This window comes from Filicampus tigris, chromosome 9, assembly GCF_054856515.1.
Source record: "Filicampus tigris isolate MCC_2025a chromosome 9, RoL_Ftig_1.0, whole genome shotgun sequence".
NCBI lineage: Eukaryota > Metazoa > Chordata > Actinopteri > Syngnathiformes > Syngnathidae > Filicampus > Filicampus tigris.
The window spans coordinates 19,232,160-19,247,268 of NC_141225.1; the positions used below are offsets into that span (position 1 = coordinate 19,232,160).

At 40.2% G+C, this 15,109-nt stretch overlaps 1 protein-coding gene across 6 annotated transcripts in view; it reads left to right on the forward strand.

The window, feature by feature from the left end:
- Window positions 1–6,870: 6,870 nt before the first annotated feature.
- Window positions 6,871–15,109, forward strand: part of celf4 (CUGBP, Elav-like family member 4) — a 255,505-nt gene continuing 247,266 nt past the window's right edge. For all 6 annotated transcript variants that reach the window (XM_086041185.1, XM_086041186.1, XM_086041187.1 and 3 more), the window contains exon 1: window positions 6,871–7,021. The gene's annotated coding sequence lies outside the window, so the exon portion shown is untranslated. The remainder of the gene's footprint in view (window positions 7,022–15,109) is intronic.

Below are 15,109 nucleotides of genomic sequence, written 5' to 3' on the forward strand. Positions count from 1 at the left end.
TGACTGAAAAAGATCATCCAGGTTTGAGTTTATCCTGTGTCATTAGACTTTTTCAAACTAGGTCCAACTTCACACCAGTGCAGAAAATTACAGTTTTACAGTTCACACTGTCATCTTTAACATAACACCAAAAGTGCCCAGTAGAAACCGTATGGACACCATCACCACCCAATTCAACAGAATTTGTGATTGATTAAATTTCCAAAACAATAATAAGATATTTATACCCATTAAAATGATCTTGATATAGTGATGTTTTATCATTTTTTATGTACAAGAGATTTGATTTTCCTTTTCCTTTCCATGCTGCATTCATATTTCAGCTACACAAACCTGAACGGCAGAGTGTGTGATCAAGTGTTTTGGTGTGCAGGTTTCAGATGATAGTGTTCACATTTGATCAAAGGAACCACATCAGAGTTTGATTTAACTAAAGTATGAGTGGCTAAAAAATTAACATAGTTTGATACACCCAATCAAGGCAAAATCAGTGAATGTAAACACTGTTATTCTGAAACAAACGTAACATTAAATCCATTCCTTGGGCAGTTATAACACACTGTGCTTTTTATAAGTTACCCAGCAGATACAATTCTGTGAAAAGGGAGAATCGAAGTCCCCCAAAACAGTTTTTTTTTTTTTAAATAACCATTACATACATTCATATTTAGGATTCATCCCTTTATCCATCTCGTTTTCAAGGTTGAGAGAAATTCTCAAGATGATTGTGAAAAGTTGATAACGGCCTTTGAGTGTCAAAATGTCATCCTGCAATGCACCAACAGTGACTGTCTGTTACGTAATGATAAGTGCAATGCGTCTTTCATGGACGCAACAGCTATTATGTGCCACTGAACAGTAAACGGAGTCAATGGTCAGTAATGTGTGTAGGTGTTTTGGCATTCATTATTTGGCCTAAGGCTACTATGTGGGTGCAGATTTAACCGTACACCCACACTGAGTTGTCAATAGGCAGGCTGATTAAACCTCTGGTAGATGGGGTGAGAAATGCTGTGAACGTACCGACGATTGTTGAATTGGCACTCCTAACGAAGACATACAATACCTGCAACTACCTTTAATCTTGAGCGTTTACCAACAATTGCTTTGGATGTTTTTTCACAATGATCGTTTCTGGATGTCACTTGCCCTACTAATTTTATTGTGTGCTATCAGTGCGGTTTTTGTAATCTTTCTTGAGCTCCACTGTGAGAATGAGATTTCCATTGGCATTAAGTGATGATGATGATGACACAGTGCTGCGGTAATGTTTTTTTTTTTTTCATATTGGATTTTATTATCAATTCAGCTCAATCTCCACACAGGTGATTAAATTGGGACCAGTTACACAATTACAGCCTCAACTTTTCCCTGATGGATAGCCGCAGAAGGCAGACAAAAAGTAATTCAAAATATGGAAGCATGTCTTTAGGCTGGTGATATTTCAGAGGCATGATTGGGACCTTGTATCGTACTAACTCTTTTGCCAAACATCATGCAGTCCACTTAAAGGATATGTAATAAAAACCAAGGAGGAATTTGTGTTTGATATGGTTGCAAATTGAAATCATTTACAAAGAAAAAGTGAGTATGAGTGTAAGATATAAAGCTTTTTTGGGGGGGGGGGCTGGGTGAGCCTACAGAGTGACCTAGCTTGGACTGATTGGAGTGAATTCTCTGTCAGGCTATTGACAGCAGGGTTGTAAGGAAACAGGAAAATAAGGAAGGACAATCTCACCCTGTCTGTCTGTTGGAGGAGATAAAAAAAAAAAACTGCAACTCAGGCTGTGTGTGCCATTCCTCCTTTTTTTTTTAGCATATTTTCTTCTCTGTGCCTGTCGAAAAAGCAAGGCCACTTTGATCAGAGTGTTATCTGCACCGCTGCGGCCTAATCCGTGTATTTGCTCCGAGTCTTAGCTGGATCACCGCGCTCAAATCAAAGCAGTATGGAGTCAGAACCGGCGAGGGCATAAACGTGTGGGAACACTCAGTCGTACAGTTGGCATGCACACTTTCAAACCCACTTTGAAAAAAGGCATCAAGGCAGTTTGTGGACCTCAGATGCTCTGTTTCGAAACCACGAAGTGCGATTGAGATAAAGTTAACTATCAATGTAACTTTTAACAGCATATATAGATAGGGCTGTACCGATAATACTTTTTTCAGTCCAAGTACGCCTATAATTATAAGCTTATTTCACATTTTTCTAATCACCGATACCAAGCACTGACACTTGCAATGATGATGAAAACGTGTCTTATTTAATAAAATGTTATTAAAAAATACAAACTTTTATTGAACACGGTGTTCATTTCAGTCAAATCTGACACTTACACACAAACAAGTTGTTCAACACATTTGATTGAATATGGCATACATTTAACTCAAATATAACATAAATACCGGTAAATACATATATGAGCTGTTGTTCAACCAATTTTTTTGCTTTGACTTGCTCGCCAAAATTTGAGATACAAGTGCTATATGGTGGCAAAGAGCGCAACTCGCGCTTCAAGCTCTTTAATGCCACCTCCAGTTGAAGTGTACTGTTAAACTAAATACAAAAAACAAAGTTAATTTTATGTGAATTTCAAACAAACACAGGAAGGTCCGTGGTTGTTATATATATCACCTTAGCGTTATTCAGATGTCATATGCTGAAATGCAAAGTATTGTGATGTTTATAACTATCAGGAAGTATGTGCTCAAATGTCTTGTAATTTACTGTAAGCCGCAAGTTGAATAATGTGTACCGCTATGCTTAATGAACGGTTAACCTTCTCTGAAATGTCTCTAAATGGCGACCCACACACCAACACAACATCGAGCGAGGCGGTAACATATTGGATGATCAAGCTGCCAGTCCACGGCATCCGGAAGCCAGTTAGCCTGCAAGCTACCTAGTGAGCTAGCTCCCACCACCAAAGGCTTTTAGCGGATATTTTTTCATGGCTTGAACATAAAGAGAATTGTAGGCATATGCTAGATATACGAATGGCATATGAAACACCCTTTAGCACTGCCTGAGCCTAGCATGTGTTAGCTTAGCACATGATGACGAGACTTACTGGGCCACCCTATGACAGATTTACTCAAAATGTTGCACCGCCACCTTAAATTGACCTTGCTGACAAATCTCACACTCTAACATGCATCGGTTCATCAGATAAACCAACGATCAAAACAAACACATTTATTTAAAATGTTTTCATAAATCAAATGTGGCTGTGAGATTAATACAGATCAAAGACTTTGACTGTGGAATCATATTCAGAATACCCCCTCTTTATTAGATAATCTAATGCCCTTCTTGTGGCCTCCCAGAGGAAGCAATACTCATATGCAGATAGAAAAAACAAAGCACAGAGAGGGAACACAGAGCTGGTGCGATAATGAAATAACTTATGGAGATGTGCCTCTCGTGGAAAGGCGGCGAGAGGGAGGTAGCTGCTGTTGACTCATACTATCTCAAGATCAGTTTGAGGATGCTTTCTAAGACCTCATTCGGTTGGTCATTGCACTGAAAGTAAATAAAAACTTTCTGCATACCATTTCACTCCAATAAATAAGATCAGATCATTATTAAAATATTTGCCCTAAATTTACCACGAGTAATTATGAAATTATCTTTATATATAACTGTATTATTTTACATCATCATGTAACATTGACTCATTCTTGATCGTATTTATAAGAATGGGAATTGTCTTTTTTTTGTTGGACTTGATTGTTGATTCATCGCCTCTTGAAACAATTGTAGCAAAGGTGAGTGCACTCCTTGGTTGTAAGAATAAGAAGATAACCAGCAAAGGCGCTGCTTATTTCAGTCCAAACTAGTTCTCTGACTAAAGAAGTCAAAACATGACATCAGCTTGGTGAAGTGGAGTGCCATCAGTACTGTGGCACAAGGCCTCCACGGCAATATTTTTCTGCTCAATACAACACTGAAACTGAAACAGAACATCAGATGTAACATCATTAAAAAAATATATATACACCAATATTTAAAAAACGGTGTTTGTATGTTCATTATTTTTCAAGTGAAACAACACCGTAACCATGATCATTTCTGACACTGGCCGCAGTGCTGTGCCTTGATTGGTCGTGACGTTTGTGCAGTGACCATAACGCTACTTTATCCCATTCGTGGCTACAGTAACCCGATTACAACGGCATGAATCACAATGCATTCAAAATTCATGTCATTAAATACTGATCATGAAATTCATCAACAGGTCTAAGTGCTTCTTGAGCGCGGGGCAAACTTTGATGCTACGCTTCCTGATCCCGTTGAGACTTTCATGGTAATGAATGAGATCTCAGCACAGCAATACTGCTTTAACCCTATGTATTATGGATGAGGCAAAAAGAGAACAAAACTTAAAAGGAGGAATCACCTAGGCAAACATAAGTGCCAGAATCCAATCTCAGCGCCATTAGTGCAAGACAAATCCTATACAGTGAGAAGGCTCTCCATACGTTTCCATGAGGGAGCACAGAAAGCCATTATGGAAATGAAAGGGGACAAATCACACACAGACACAGATCACTGCGTAAAGAAGGAACAAAATCTCACTGCAATATACTTTGGGGGGTTTGTTCTGAACATCTTTAGGCGACTTGCAGTAATATTGAGGGACAGCTTGAAATTTCAATCCTTTCATTTGTGTCACCGTGTATCTACAACAAAGTTGTTTTATCGCTCTCTACTATGGATCAACGATTGCGTCCCTTCGTACTCTCTCCTTCACTTTGCCAGGCCGTCTTCCGCCTTGAAAAACCGCCGTTCAACGGCATTTTATCACGTGCCAACCCTTTATCGCTGGCTTCCTCTCAACAACCCAGAACTCATTCTAAGTAGATTGGAAGTCACAACAAGGTTATTTGGGAAGACAATTTGCCTGTGTTTTCCAATGTGTTCGCATCCCCTGCCAGCATATGCTCCATCACTGTAGATACAGATCCTTACAAACAATCTCCCTAATGCTAATTGAGGTAATTAAAGCTGCAGCATCCAGAGCATACAGGTGCAGGTGGAAGGCATTACTCATGTCTTCTTACCCTTGGAGGTAACCCTCTCAATCTAACGAGGTAAACAAGACACGTGAGTCATTTTTCACTGTTGTCTATGTAAAGGTGAGTGAACGAGGAGCCATATTTCCCCAGTGGTCTGAGAGTGACATTGTTATTGTGTATGAAAACAATCGAGATTCTCCGCCCGTCTTTTGAATCGCATTTGGGTTTGTGCCGAAAATTCGTCGACACCAATGGAGTTTTTCAAGGGGAATATGCAAAATCCACCGATTGGCTGGTGCAGCGTAGCGGCTAGCTCAAGACGCACACATCGCATTTCGTTGCATGGTAACTTAATTAAGGAAAATGGAAGACGGATCCAAAAATACCCGCCCATATTTGATTGCAAATGCCACAGTAGCAAATGCCACAGATAGCTCTAGATTGGTAGCGATGGTAGCAGGCGTCTAGGATCTTGTTTTTATCACACAGTGATTTGATTAATACTCATTAGAAAATATTTGCATCCGGATCACCCCCACCCCAGGCAACAGGAGCCATGGAAATTAAAAATAGGAAACAGTAACCCTCCTCCCACCTTTCGAATGTGTTAGCTTGACAAACCCAGACATGCATGTGTGATGATATTCAAAAACATAATTATGTTTTTATTCAGTGCCTTAGATCGCAACAATCTAAAAATGCCATTTAAAAAAAAAAATTAATTAAAATTGCAAAACGACTTAAGATCCCTACAAAAATGCATCTATTCTGAACGTTCGTCCGTTTCTGCGCAAAAACAGATAATTTGTCAATCATTTGTGACCTTTCCCTGACACTTCGAGCAGATTATTTGTATTTAGCAGGAAGATGCTATTTGTATTCTGAATGTGCATGCTTTCCCTAAAATCCATATTGTTCCTCTGAACATCTTAAAATGGAAGCTTATATATGTAAATTTCAGCGCATAGTTGCTCATTACTTTTTGGAAAATTTCATCGGATTTTCATGGTGACTTTGCCGCTAAAAAATACCAATTTTAAGAATTGAATTGAATTTCATGTCAAGCTAACTGCCGATGGTTCTCAAATAGTTACCACATTTGACACATGCTATTCAAATTGGTACATCAAATATTTGAAAAAGTCCTCACTTCCTCTGTCCAATTTACATTGAAGCCCTTTAAAAGAGATTTGGAAATATTGATTTTCTATCCTTTAAATTTTAAACGGCACAACCTGTGTGTTGCAAAGTGTGAGCTCATGGAACATTAATGTTGTTTTTTCAAATTACCATCAATTATTACAAGTCTCAATTGCTTGGCCACTTTGGAATAAATGAAAAGTATCCCACAGTTTCTTAATGTAATGTCATATAATTGACAATTACCCCCAAAAATTCAACTGCGTCGGTTGGTAGAATATTAATATTTGTCCTTCTCATATGACCTTGTTAAAAATAACACGGCCATCAACGTTGCTTTAAAACCGAATTCAAACAGTGACTGCAGTACTGCTCCATTATGATGTACATATATTTGAAGCTATTTCCCAATAATTAGCCAATTTGTATGTGATCCTCATGTGTCCTTCCATCCCCTGAGATCATTAAGTACGATGGTGATCTTAATAATTAGTGCTTAGAAAGTCACTGCTGCCTTTGTGACGCCACTACTTTAGCTGTCATTATAACTCAATGTATTCATGACATCTTTTTGAGTCATTTTAAGCGCCGTTTGGTGCTCTATTAGCTATGGGTTATGATCATTAGGATAAAAGGGGCGTACTTTACTAAGCCAAGAGTTTGCCCGAGAGGGACGAACTTCAGAGAGCACGGCTCTCTCAAAAGATAGAGGGAACTTTGTGCTCAGGCTGAGGCGGCTTTAATTATGCCTGTCATAAAGGCTCCACTTCCCTTTGCAACTGAAAAGGCGGAACTCTGATCTCGTGTGTCTAGAAAGGAGTTCCTCAGATGTTCTTCAAGCGATGGCTGCCAGCTGCTGCTTCCAGTGAGTATTGGCATCAGTCAGGCCTCCACAGTGATGATGGTCAGTCCGGCCTCTTTCTGCCTAATTATCTAAAGTACCAGCGTCTCTGCTGTGTCTCTGCCCCTCCCTAATATTGCAGAGGTGTGATCAGGAGGGGTCCGGGGCTCGTAAAAAAAAGACGGCAGAAGCGCGAAAGGAAACAAATGGGAAGAGACTTAGATGGCACATTCGTTCTGTCGGGTGTTTGTTTGTGAGCGTTAATAGGGACTTGATTGGTTTCCTTTACATTGCATCGGTTAGAGACATTAAAAACCTTTAATTATTTATTTTCATATTCACACAGGTGAATGTGTTCATGTGATTAAAACAATCCGTATATGTTTTTAAAAGCCCTGCAGCTGTAATTTGCCGCCGGTAATGAGAGATCGTGCTTTCAGCGTTCGTTGGTTATTGCGTTGTGGTTTGACGCAGCAGTGTAGTTTAGAAGTGTACTGAAGTTTTTTTTTTTTTTTTTATTGTTGTTCCGAGGTAAAGTGCTGTCATTAGTGCCTTTTGGATCAATATGCTCTTAACACAATGTCCATATTCACTTGGGTGCAGGGGCCTTTAAAGAAGCTGTTAAACAGCAGTAATGGCCAAAAAGACACAGGCGAACGGCTGCGTGTCTCTTTGAAGCTTGTGTCACGTTGCGGGGATGCTATAGATTGATCATGAAGTTGAAAAAGTGCGAGCCCATGATTAATCGCAGAATCGAAAATGCAACAAGCAAATACGTTTCAGTTGAAATGACTGCATGCGTGCACGGTTGGGTAGCTAGCTCGAGACACTTTGTCCTATTTCCACACAGGCGGTTCTTTTTTTTTTTTTTTTCTATCTAAGAGTGCATTAGGTTGAAACAGGCTCAGGTTGTTGTCAATAGTCATTAGGGCTGACCACTGATCTGGTGTCAAGACCTGCCCCCCTACAGGTGACAGGCCCGACGTCATCTGTCCATCTTTTGCAACACCTCAAAACCGCCAATGCTTCATTTAAAAAAAAAGAAAAAAAAAAAAAAGTCTATGACAGTGTGCGGTTAAAAATGCTAACAATGTGCAGAAAGTCTGGCTGCTGCCTCTTTCCTTTTCTTCGATGACATTTGCACAAAGCTTTCTGCTGGTACAGACAAGGAAGGCAAATGTTAGAGGTGGAGGTTGCTATAGGTGTGTGCGCTGGCCATAAGTACCCTTGTTTAATTCAAAGCATGAATTCCACTCTAAGTCCTGTCTGCACAAACCACCTCTTGTTAAAAACACAAGCACAAAGAGTGACTTTTTGCGTGCAACCACACTCCGAAATCAATAAAGAAAAACCTTTCATTTATGTTCTGGCTGGCCTCTTTACAGTCTTATTGATTTTTACCCAAATGCCGATTTAAATATCCAACATGGGGCGCTGGGACTGAACCCCCACTGTCAGTTTCTCGACTTTTGGATATAACCTAAAGCCCTTTTTAATCTTCATGAATGATTTAATGCAGTCCTATGCACCAGATCTTTTCTAATTCCAAGACTGAGCGTTTTGGGTAGCACGTTTCTTTCACAGGGTAAAGGTTCTGCATTCCAAAAACGTGCATGATAGGTTATTGGTCGTCAGTATGTAACGATTCACTGAAGCCTCGATTCGATTCGATTTTCAGTTCCCAATTTTTGATTCGATTTTTAAAAAATCACTACCATGCTTGTCTCTGTGCGCTAGTGTGGTGCTGCAGCCATTCACAAACGCAATGATGTTTGGCGCACGCGCATAACTCGATCTACGCATTCAAAATGTGGTATGCATCAGGAATAGAAACAAAATCAAAGACATCTTTTTTTAGCACTCTAAATTAGTATATTCTAATGACCCAGGTATGTTGTCTTTTGTTAGGTGTTGCTGTATAGGGCTTGTGAGTGCTGGCATGTCAAAGTTTGATTCGTCTCGATTAAAATTGGTTATTCGATTAATTGGTTTGAATAGATTTTTATTCGATTTTCGATTAATCGTTACATCCCTAGTCATCACACATGGACAGACAAAGTAGAGATAGTCAGCTTACAATGTCAACAAACAACTATTCGAGGCTATGAACGGCACACTCCTATTTCCCGCTCTACTACTGTTGCATGTCAAACTTTTAATTTGAATCAGTGGTCACCCCAGACCGGAAATGCGTTATGATTTCAGACACCAGAAATGCACAGAACAACTTCACTGATCATGAAGTAAATGCCATTTATCATACTCACTTAAAAATAGGTGTATAACCTTATGAGCACAACTGTATGTCTGGCAACTAGCGATGAATGGTGACATATACAGCTTTGTGCTCTGATTTTCTTTTATATTTCACTTTAAGACCACTGTAAATTGTATTCCATAAAGGGCGAAGTTCTGCGATAAAGCGCGAGTGGGATTTCGGCCCGTGTCACATTCTGTCCCAAATGTCCATGATTCTTCATCCGTGCACTTTTGGCGTTTTGAACCTCTGTATTGAGTTCCTGTGATTCTAATTCAAATTCTTACCTACCGAACCACCTCCACAATAGTTAGCAGAGGGTTCAGGATGAAGAGTTTTTAATAGACTTGAGTTGCAATGTCCCTCCCACTCTTCTCCACCATGTTTTCCTTTGAATCGCCGCCAAGCTCTGTTTGTTTCAGTAATTACGAGCCGTAAGCATGCTTTCAAAGGTCCATTTTGAAAATGGCAAACGCACCAATGGTTTATTGATAACACATTACCTCCTGCTGCAGTACTGTATGAAGACATACTGGGAGCTCCTCGAGCCTTTTCAGGTGGCCTGCCTTCACTGAAATGACAAAATGCAAACGGAATACTATTCCGCCACAGATATGAGGGTGAAATGACAGCGTAGCGGCCCCACTTTGCATAGGTAAAAACAACAACATGATTTAAAGATTAAAATATCAAAGTCAGACATTCAGTTTAATCTGCAGCAGTCAAGAGACTTTTGATGGGTTCATGTGCCAGGGACAGCTTTAAACGTGATGGTAGTGAGCCAAGGAGGTTTTCCAGGGTTCCTTGATATTTCAAATTGCTATGGCTGACCCTCCACGTGTGCGAGTTGTCATCGCGCATTAATTGGCAGCGTTGACGTTTAGCAACCCATAGTGCCCCCAGCCCATAATGGTGTGTGCGCTTGGACTTCGATTTCCAATTAAGTTTGCAAATCATATGATCGTCCGCAGCACTGTGCCGTGGCCCTTTTGGAAACGGCCTGCGCTATACTCATTTCGTTATTTGCTTCGATAATAGTATCAGTGGCTAACCCGCTTGCGCATTGAGATTATTAATGTCTGTAGTCTTGTCACGCATGGACTTGTCAACCCAATACTCTCCTTATCACGCACATCTGTCTCGTTATCTCTGTCGTTCTTTTCCAATTTCACCCGATTATCGACAATAACTAAAACCGTCCTTAATAGCGCAAATGCAGAAGCTCCTGCTAGATTGTGAAAGCAATACTTACGTAGCAGCAAGTACTATCCGGAGTGTATAAAGGACGATATGGATCTCTAACAAGCACATTCAGGCAAACGTGTGAACACAGAAAACAACACCACTCATTGAATGTGAATTATTGATTTGAACATGTTGGCCGGGAGAAAATGCAGACGGCCGCTGTGGGCAAATCTTTGCGTGTGGCTTTGCTGTGCTTGACTGTCGCTGTGTGAATTTTACAAGAAGTATATTGAGAACAAAAACGGGAGAAAACAAATGGAACAAACAGGAGGACGGCAATTTTGGTTTACGCGACATCAGTGATCGAGAAGTTCGAACTACATCTATGCATCCCACCTCCGCCAATACGACTGCAGAGTTGTTCGGCGCTCCACAACGCTGGCAATCAAAATAGGAATTCTGAACATTCAGAGGGAGGGAATTTCTCCTATTCTTTTAACAATCATTTAAATAATCCAGCAATTATTAAATGAAGTGAGATGTCCGTCTGTGAATTTACTTCAGAAAATGTCATTTCAATTGTGGCTAATTTCCATTCTTGAGTTGATGGCAGTTCATCACATCCTTTGCAGCCTTCGGCCTTTTTTAACTGCAGGTTTGTTGTGATAGTAATTTCTGTAGTAACGGCAATAAAAAAATAGCCGCATTTTGCTATAGCTTGCAAATTCCCCAAATAATTATCTTATACAACAGACTGCCACACTATCTCACCTACATTTGTACAAAACCTACCCGAAATAAAACATGCCTTTTGAAGCATTTCAGTAGTGTGCTATTGCATATCACTATTCTTTCCGGGAGCCGAAATTGTTCATGGCCGTCTTGCAAATGTAACTTTAATATCGCCTCTTAGTTTTGTTTTCGTCTCTACTCACTCCTGAGGGAAATATTAGGTTTTAGTAGCTCAATAATGCAATATGGGCGATAGATAACACATCTCTATGCTTGCGCACAAAGGATTCTTTGAAGTTTTCCATGATCCTAAAGGCAGCTGCCAAATGATACTAGAAATGTGTTTCATGAGATAATGATGCCGTGAAGCATTTTTTTGCCGACCAAAATCCCCCAGGCGCTATTGACGCGAGCATTGAGAACAGCAGAGGTGTGCGACGTTTGCGTTGTACGTTTTCCTCAATCTACAGTGTGACACCATTCATTACACGTCACGGTGTAATCCACGGATGAAAAATAGGAGTTTCGCACACTTAATTTGACCATCCACCCGCACGTCTCATTTTGCTCGACTGTTTACCGCTGCCAAGCTGCATTTTATAGAGTTGAATCACTCCGGCCTATATGTACGCCTATACGTGTGTATCAAAGTCCCGCTTATAGGTGTCGAAGTGACAAACCTTATTCATAACTTTTTGAAGTGTTTACAGGATAGAAGTGAGCCGAAGATTGGCTTGTGTTGTGGGCTCAATGTGAGCAAGGAGGAGAGAAACAGCTTGCCATCCTTCATGATCATAATCTCCTCAGCGCCACTTACTGCACACCTCAATATCCAAGGCAACTGCAGTCAGATGTACCTTGTGACAAGTATAGATTGCGTTACAGCAGCTGGCAAATCTTCAACACATAGGCACATTACCATATCGCCTTCTAATTAGAATTTTTTTGCAACCTCTGTAGGATTTATCTTTATCATTCACTTTGCCGTGGAATGTAAATATAGTAGGCGGTACAGTATATTCGTGCATAGGCCCAACAAAGTCAGGAGGAAGAATTATTTTTTCTTACAATAAGCATATCGTTGTCCATTTTTTTTTTTTCAATTTTCGTATTTTTTTTACGTGAATGGTGTTTCCACGTTACAGACATTGCATGAACGTGAAAATGTGTTTTTATTTTCAAATTTAGACATACGGATTTTTCACAGGACAGCGACGATATGCAGTTCGTACGCATTTTCATCAGTTATCGTTGTTTGGATGAGGGCCCCTTTTCCCCCCTTTTGTTTGCAAAATTGTTTAGGGAAGGCCCTGTCTTGAAGCTGCTTTGTCTTACCTTGCCTAGCCGGTCAAAAAGAAACTCGGGTAGTGGGAGTGTGGGCGTACTTCTAGTTAGTTCTATTACTTAGCCTCACTGTTTGGTACCCTAACTTCAGAATGGCTTGATCGTGGACTTTCAAAGGCAAATAACTAAATGTTGACACTTGAAGGATGGCCGAGCACGAGCGCTAACTACTGTATTTGTACGCAAACAATAAAAAGTAAGTTTTCCAAAATATGTCTTTACACATTGATGGTACTTTATGACATCGGGTTCATTTATTGACTGTTATATTCCTGACTAAATCAAAAGACCAATTAAAAAGTATTAGATGATCCATAGAGTGAGTTCATTTTGCGTTTGCTTGATGGGTTCACATTGACCAGTCAGGTTGATACTTTGTTAATAGAAAGTCGGTACTTATCCTGTAACTGCAGCAAGGAATTCAACAACAATCATTATTGTTCTCCTGACAATAAAGGTTAGCACTTATGGGGGCAGAAACATTTTAAAGGCAATTTTCTCTGCAAGTCTTGATTCTCACTCCACTGCTGTTTGCTTTTGATAATGAAGTCTAAGCACTGAAATAATAGCAAAAAGTAAAATTTTATGTCTATAGTGCTTTTTAAAAACACAAATTGCTGCACAAGAATGAGACAGAGGCACAAAGAGAGCAATCAAATTAATTAGGGTTTATTGGGAGAAAAGCTGTGAATCCAGCTCCAGAGACAGCATGAGTGATTGTCTACACACGGGCAGTGATATTTTACTTGTGTGCTGAGTTTGGAGAGCATATGCCATCCCAAGCCTCCGCTTTATTACCTAAGCTCTCTCTCCTGCACAGGGTCACGGGGTCATGTCCCTTTCGAAACATTTTTCTTAAAGGAAGCATCTGAAGAGTGTTTTGCTAAAATACTGCACTGTGGACCTTTTTTACTTCCAGGCAAGTTCTGCTTGGCTATAATGGTAGTGAAAGGCGGTTTTAGCCTTGCGCTGACCTTCGGGCATGAATAGGGATTAGCCTGTATGGATTCTGGAGAGATATAAAGCAGATATGTCGAGACAGGGCATTTCTAGCTCATGTCTCAGGCAGCACATCATCTTGGCACTCGCGCTTGTTTTCAGTGCGCACGATGGAAAAGTAAACCGGTAATAGCTGAGGTTATTTCAGGTAAAGCCCTATTCATTTTTTCTCTTTATCTAAATCTCTCCCTCGGATAATCTATCCATCCTACAGCTGAACAGGAGCACTCAGATTGTGCAAAAATGATAAAACTCAAGGGAGGAGCGTTTCAGAGTGAGAAATGAAGGGGCAAGGGGTGAGCTGAAGACTTGATAGATTCAATTTTATGGCCAAGAGGAATGTGAAAACCCATCACATATGGGCTAGAGATCATTGCAAACCAGCCTTTTCCACCCTTTTCCCCTCTTGATTCCAATAAAGTAGCAGGAAATATGAGACACAACCCCGTCCCCTGATAAAAGACACCAGTGCATTACTGGGAATTTGGATCTTAAGACAACAGGATCTTCTTATTGCCAATGTTCAGTTTTTTTTAACCACTAATCTGCATGCTTTATAAGAAGAGATGGAAAAAACAAGGCTAAAGATAACATTAAAGTGTACTGTCATTTTTCTTATTTTTACTGCGATCCCTTGCATCATACCTACAACAAATGGACCACTAGAGCTGTAGTTGTGTATTGATTGTATCGCAACTTCATGGTAATTTTGAGTTTTACAGTACGTTACCGTCGTACCCGTCACGAAGTTCACGTCTGCATATTTAGCCGACCCACGTGGTACCAGTCGGTCCGAGTTAGCCAAACGGCGTCGAAAACTGACTTAACCAGTAACACGTCACACGCGGGTGCTGCACACCTGACACGCAGCCAAATAAAGAAAAAAGAAAAAACAAAACAGCGTTGTATGCCGCAATGAGATGTGCCCCATATTGTTTTTATTTCACAGATCACCATGCTGTGCGTGTGTGTTGTTTTTATTTGATATGTTTTTCCTTTATTGGAGGCATGTCTGCTTGTGCCAGCGCCTGCGTGTGACATATGCATTAAATTCTTGATGCCGATTGGCTGTTGCAGGCGAGGGACGGACTAGGATCACACGGGTCGGCTAAATGTGCAGGAGGAAACTTTGTGACGGTTAGGCGATACCCGACTCTGTGTTAGTAGATCAGTTCTCTCGTATGTTCTGTTAAAAATAGGTAGCCAATCAACCAACAAAAACTTGCTTCATTACGGTATTTTGTATGATAAATCTGTGCTTTAATTCACAAAGTCAAATTCTGATGGCTGAATTTGAATGCCTTAAATATGAATTGTGTTGATTATTAACATGCAATCACATTTTGATGTGATTTTTGCGAGAGTGTATGTTGAGTGGAACAACTTCCATTATTATACATTATATACACACATTATATCTCCTCCCGACGAACTCAAAAGTAATGAGTGTGTACACTTTTAAATATCGAAGTCATGGCTGTGAAAACGGATTTGTTTCCGGTGGTCATTTAAGGTGTGTTTTTATTAAATATATCTCTGCATAAGCACGGAATAAACCCCGTGACCATTTGAAATGTGAGGGTTCTCATGGCCAG